General features: G+C 35.6%; 1 pseudogene; it reads right to left on the bottom strand.

The window, feature by feature from the left end:
• Positions 1-1,691: 1,691 nt before the first annotated feature.
• On the bottom strand, positions 1,692-1,790 carry LOC148109552 (small nucleolar RNA U3; annotated as a pseudogene).
• Between the last annotated feature and the right edge of the window lie 3,967 nt (positions 1,791-5,757).

Here is a 5,757-nt window from a genome sequence, read left to right as displayed (position 1 = left end):
AAATATGACTTTAAGAGAAATCAATTTGTCAATGGCTGCTAAATTCCCTATACTCGAATTGTCCTTTATAGTATAGTGATATGTGTTATCACATACCATTTTAGAAAAACTCTTACACAGGGGTGCCTGTGTGGGTCGGGTGGTTAAGGGTCTGCCTTTGGCTCAGGTCATGATCTCAGGGACCTGGGATCTAGCCCTGCAGCGGGCTACTTGCTCGGAGGGGAGTCTGCTTCTTCCTCTCCCTCTGCCTCTCCCTGTCCCTTTCCCTTCTCCCATTCTTGCTCACTCTCTCTCTGTCTCAAATAAATAAATAAAATCTTAAAAAAAAAAAAAGAAAAACTCACACAAAATTATATGTTAACATAATGAAGCTTCAACCGTTCCCAGCTAACCAGCAAATCAGCTTTCCAAACATGAGCAGGACTCCAATAAATACAATTATGTGTAGGTATTTTGCCCAAAACTCTCATCCTGGTGGCACTTAGTCAAAACCTAGAGTGTGTGTCTGATTGGCCTCACAATATTTCAAACATTTTAAATCTATTGACATTATATAAAAAGTAGATTAAGGTAAATATTCTGCTCTTGTCCTCCCCTTAAAAATTAGAACATGAGCCAAGACTGGGACATTATTTGTATAAATCAAAATAGACTAGAGCTAACTCTTCCTTTTACAAGAGGCTTACACTCTTAGGAAACCAAGGTCTGGCCATATCTTATTTTTTTACACCTGGCTCTACTTTATACTTTCACGTCACCCACAAAGTCAATGTAGTCTTTTGCATTTGTAACATCTATTTTAGAGAGATCCACAGAAATATGTATCTACTTTATACACATTATTGCCAACTTTATAACATTCTTTATAATCCATTAGATAACATTATTATTTTTATCATTATGATAGCAATTTTATAGAAGTAAAAACCAGAGAGAAAAGAAAAGAAAAATCCATTCCAGGTATTTATCCAGGGTATTTGACAGCTGGAAAAGCATTAGAGAACTATTTTTGTCCAAAACACCATGTTCTTGTACAGGAAAGCAGGTGCCAGGAGATAACAAAACAAAGCAAAACAAAAAAACACAAAGAAACTCTTCTTGAATCAAAAAACTAGTTCAGAGTAGAGGAAGGCTACACACAAAATACAGGTAATCTTTATACATTAGAACATCCTCATTTCCTGCTATCATGTTCTAAATCAAACTGTGTTAAAACACTCCTTGGAATCTGTGGGGAAAAAATCTGGAAGATAAACAAATTCTAATCATAGTGCCTTCTTAGAACTCAAATGGCTTTTTAAGTACTTGAACCACAGAATTACCATATCATGGATGAACAACGTTTAAATAGTACTGAGATAACCCGAGGTAGGTCAATCACCACCTGGTTCTCTGCTCTTCCATTTGGGAAACAAGGTAACATTTTCATATATTCTTTCTCTCAACTTAGGACTTTCTGAAAAATGTTTTACACATGTTAATAAAAAAATTATAAAAAATATGTAACTTTGAGAAATTTTCTTTTAATTAACATAAGCTCATCATTTACTTTCTTTTTTATTTTTGAAACAAGCGCAACTAATGAGTAGACATTGCGAAATTTACCTTGACTCTATCACATTAAGTGCAATGTTTGATTCTGATGGCAGGACCAAGGTAACCGGGCTTCTAAAAATTCAGCAACCTCTTCCTTTGTGTGTGGTCCCTGGACCACATTTTTCATCTAGAAATTGAAGATAAGAATGCTTTAAATAACAAACTATAGAAATGATCCCTGAAAGTAGAGTCTTGTAAAGTGCATTTATTTCAGAGGAGAGATGACGCAAAACTGATAAATAAAAAATAAATTCAAAATAAAAAAAAAAAAAAGAATGCTTTAAATATATAGCTATTCTGATGATTACAGATAATATTCTAAAAAGCCCAGTGCAGTATTTGCCATAGAGCAGTTGCTGAATAACTACATCTGTTTTAAATTTTCATTTCTAATATGGTAACTATATGCCTATTTCAGAGAGAACAGTATTACGTTTCAGTTTCTTTCACCGATGTAAAATACTATCTCTAAGAAAAATTCATTGAAAAACAGATATGTTAAGTGCATTTATTTCAGATATTTAATAGGAGGAAATAAAATATACTTTACAATTTTCAATAATGCCTTTACAATGTGAAATCTGTCCTGTCCATATTATATGCTTAAAACATTATTTTCATCTTAGAAGAACAAATGAATACATCAGCTACGTGCCCTTATTACTCAGTGTAAAGGTGAGGAAGTTTGGGACTGGAAAATTATTTTAAACTATGGGACTGGAAATTATTTTAAAATTATACAATGCCAATATTAAGAGATAATTTAATACCTGTACGTATATGCCTTCTTCATTCACATAGGTTGTATCACAAACATATTTTGATGTTGCCTGGGTAAAAATTAAAATTATTCTTAGAGTAGATTTCAAATACACATAGTATAATGAGTAAAATATATAGAAAATACATGAGAAAAACTTTATTTAAATCTTTGCTTATTCACTTCACCACAGGGGGAAAAAGCTGAATTTATACTTGGTCAAAAAACCTGATGAACTTGTTTGTAGCCATAGAATTAGAGAGTGAGCTGGCAGGAGGCAATCTTAGAAGTCGCACAGTCCCATTTGTTACATGTGGTCAGTGAGGCCCAGGGACGTTCAGAGGTTTGGGAAAGCTTCGGCAGCCAGTCCTGGGTCAGGCAGGAACTAGTAGCACACCTGAGGTCTAACCCGGTTATTCCACCTGCTACTGCTTAGGAGGGAGCCGGGCTGCATTTCGCCTCACCTGGTATCTGATACCAAAGGTGCCTGCTGTGTTTGTGTGTCTGATAGTCGTTCTTCACAAAGTGTCTGTCAGTGAGAATAATCCCAGACACTGACTATATCTGAATGGACCGCCCACATTTCAGCAAGTATGGCTTCAAGTTATGTGCTGCTGGATGAGAACAACACAATGGCCCTTTCAAAATAAACTGTATATTCATATTCATGAGCTTTCTTTAAAGCATCTGCTTTTATTCCTCTTCATTGCCCTTTCTCTATTATCTGGTGTAAAGATAATAATGGAGAGAGAAATGTCAGAACATGTCATTTGTAGAAGATAAAACTGATTCTTGATTTTCTATGTATGTTTTCACAGCCCCAAGGAACCATGAAGTTCTTCATCTTTGCCTGCCTTTTGGCTGTTGCTCTGGCAAACCATGTAAGCATCATGGGGCACATGGTGGTATCCATTCTTACTTAGATGCATCAGAGCGAACCTTTACACACAGAACATGGGGGCGTGGGCAGCAATGAATTGAGATTAAGGATGTAACCTTTTATCCATGATCACAGAGAGTACTGACCTGTGAAGTGTCTTCACGGTAGCGTCAAAGACGCTACAGTTATAGGAAGGAAGACATCAATTCGCATCCTTCATATGATGGATTATTGTTGGAATAAGTAGATAACACATGGTAAACAGCTTCACAAACACAGATACATACACACAGGTACATATTGACACGTGTCGGTCTTTCAGCATTCTCAGCGCACTGTTCTCAGGGAACTCACAAACCCACGTCCCTCCCACCCCAACGTCTCACTCTCCCATTAGGGCAGTCTTCCTTCTGGTGCTCAGAGCCTTCGCTATAACACACACCCCATATCTATGAGATAAATTCAGACAGCCATTTGTACCTTCTTCCATTTGTATCCAATTTAAGAATAAACCTAAAGTCAGACCCCATTTCTGATATAAATAAGTTTCTTTAAAAAAAACAATAAAAAGACTTCAGTTATCAATAGTGCAGAAATCACTGGCTTCTCTCTTAAGCTCCACTAGACGTAACCACCCTTTACCTTTTCTTTTTACTGAGTAATTGGCCTTAATCATACCCTTTAATAGGCAAGGTTACTCCACTAAGATTCGGGAGGTGTCACTAGTGAACACTGGATCAAGATATTCAAAAGGACTGTGTCACAGTTTTCCTGGGAATTAAAAGTATCGTTATCATTGTTTACTGATTATATTTGGAGCCACTTTTTGAAGGAGGCCCTGTTTTACTATATTTCCCTAAGTAAAACAAAGAAACAAACAAACAAAAAAACCCGGTAGCCTTTGCTCTTAAACAGTAGAGGCAGGGATTCAACTTGGCATTTTAAATAAGCCATGAAGTTAAATTTGTGTTTGTTTTTGTTATTGGTATAGGAGGTAAAGGACCTCTCCTCCAGCGAGGTAAGGCACATTATTATGGAGCCAGTTCCTGGCACCTACATCACATGTAATGGGTTAATCATTCTCATTTTTGTGATCAGTAACACTACAGCTATAGAATCGTGAAAAATTTGAAGTGTAATCATTGCTAAAACATTTGAAGAGAGTAAACCTAACTCTAGGCTTCCGCATATACTAACGTTATATTTATACCTTTTTACGTTGACTTCTCAAATGGCAATGCAGTAATTGTGGTAATATCACAGTACTGATGGTGAGCACTCTGTATGTGGTGAATGCAAGGACAGAAATCCATTGTACCTACTTCTGGGGTACGAGACTCACGCACATTGGAATCCATCTTAAGTGCTAATTTCTAATGGTCTTCTTGTCCAGGGTTATGTAGAAGGGGCACAAAACTTCTTTAAAGTCACTCAAAGAATTGCCCTGTTCTCTTGCAAGGTATTTCATTTAAAAACTAAAGAGACAAAGAAAGAAAAGGAAAGGATGCAGAGGACTAATAAATTGTTCCTTTCTTCTCTGCTGTTGGAATTTGAAAAAAGTTGTAATCAGATCCTCACATAGCTAATAGGAGAGTGCAGAAGAAGTTATTCAACTAAAATAGGATGAGATATTTATCTAGGGAAAACGAAATTTAGTGAAATTCACTCTTTAATTCAGTCAAAGGGTAGTATTTTACCTTGAAATACTGTCTAATGAGTGTGATTTGACACTTCCTTCAGAAGGATGAGTAAAACTTCCATAATTAGGGAATAAAAATGCACTATCAATTTCTTTTCCTAAGGAATCAGTCGACATATCCGAGGAGGTAAGCCATAATTCCTTTCATTAAATGCACTTTAAACTAAGTTTTCATTTTTATTTGACACTAAAATAAATATGCCTTTTTGCAGAAACATCAGCAGTACCATGATGTGATCTTCCAAACCAGTCAGGTAAAATTTACTCATTCATGTCTTTTGCTTGATACCTTTTTTATCAATTATGTCATTTTCCCTTTTGCTTATATGAGTAATGTTTTTTCATCTCTGAGTGTGAAATAGGTGATGTTTTCATTGTCTTAAATGCTGTGAAATCATGTGAAAAGAATTCCAGGAAAACATATTGTGTTGCATTTGCAAGCCAAATTTTCAATGTTTCCATTTCTCTGCCGGAGTTCTTATATATGGTCTATCACTTTCCCTTCCACTTGATAATTCTGGACTTTTTTGGCTATCATTTTATCATGTAAGTATCACTTCCTGCTTACATAGAAATTACAGAAAAGTGAGTCTTGAATCAGGATTTAGATCACTCTGATTTTGTTTGCTTTCAGGAGGATTCTTGCTCTAAATCCTATTAAGTAAAATATAAATCTTGATTTCAAATCTGACTATAATGTGTAGTGTAATAGTACTTTGAATAAAATTAAAATGTACTAGAGATAACAAATGTATTCAGTGTTCAGAGTATATGAAAAGAAAGACAAAAACATGCACTTGGCTGAATTTGATGACTAATTCA

This window comes from Ursus americanus, chromosome 8 (genome assembly GCF_024610735.1).
Source record: "Ursus americanus isolate L20-20 chromosome 8, mUrsAme1.1.p, whole genome shotgun sequence".
Lineage (NCBI taxonomy): Eukaryota > Metazoa > Chordata > Mammalia > Carnivora > Ursidae > Ursus > Ursus americanus.
This window is presented reverse-complemented; position numbering and strand designations above follow the sequence as displayed.